The 931-nt window shown below is 47.9% G+C and overlaps 1 pseudogene; it reads right to left on the bottom strand.

The window, feature by feature from the left end:
• Nucleotides 1-241: 241 nt before the first annotated feature.
• On the bottom strand, nucleotides 242-923 carry LOC104268585 (annotated as a pseudogene).
• Between the last annotated feature and the right edge of the window lie 8 nt (nucleotides 924-931).

The raw sequence follows: 931 nt of genomic DNA, 5'->3' as shown, positions 1-931 counted from the left end.
CACACAGGGAGAACAGACTTTCCCAGATCTGTTTTGATCACACTCTCCCATTCAGTCCCATGCACATCTTGTGTACAAGAAGCCTCTCATCTGTCCATTCTCACGGACAAACTCCCAACATGAGTGATATTCAGCTGGTCAGAGTCTCTTTTCATAATTAGCAAGCAGGAGTTATGTACTTGTTTAGAAAAGAGCTCAAGGATGAAACTCTTAATTCTGTAATGCAGTGATGCCGGCATAGTTAATTGTAAAATGCATCCACACAAAACAAGAAGTTTATTGCTTCTGAAAAACATATAGTGATCAGTCTCTTTAGGGCATCCTTGAGCTCCTGGTTCCTCAGGCTGTAGATGAGGGGGTTCACTGCTGGAGGCACCACCGAGTACAGAACTGACACCACCAGGTCCAGGGATGGGGGAAAGATGGAAGGGGGCTTCAGGTAGGCAAAAAAAGAGGTGCTGACAAAGAGGAAAATCACAACCAGGTGAGGGAGGCACGTGGAGAAAGCTTTTTGCTGTCCGTGCTGCGAGCAGATTCTCAGCACGGCCCTGAAGATGCAAACATAGGACACCACCATGAAAACAAAACAGCAAAATGCTAAAGAGACACCAAACAAAATGAGTCCAACTTCCCTGAGGTAGTCTGAGTGTGAGCAGGAGAGTTTGAGGATGTGTGGGATTTCACAGAAGAACAGCATTGCCCTGGCAAAGGGGCACTGAAAATGTATTGACCGTGTGCAGGAGAGCATAGAAGAAGCAAATGCCCCAGGCAGCTGCTGCCATGTAAGCACAAGCTCTGGTGCCCAGGAGGGTCCCGTAGTGCAGGGGTTGGCAGATGGCCACGTAGCGGTCATAGGACATGATGGTGAGGAGAGAATACTCTGCTGAGATGAACAACACGAAGAGAAAGAGTTGGACCACACACCCATTGT

This window comes from Apaloderma vittatum, unplaced genomic scaffold, assembly GCF_000703405.1.
Source record: "Apaloderma vittatum isolate BGI_N311 unplaced genomic scaffold, ASM70340v1 scaffold14226, whole genome shotgun sequence".
Taxonomy (NCBI): Eukaryota; Metazoa; Chordata; class Aves; order Trogoniformes; family Trogonidae; genus Apaloderma; species Apaloderma vittatum.
This window is presented reverse-complemented; position numbering and strand designations above follow the sequence as displayed.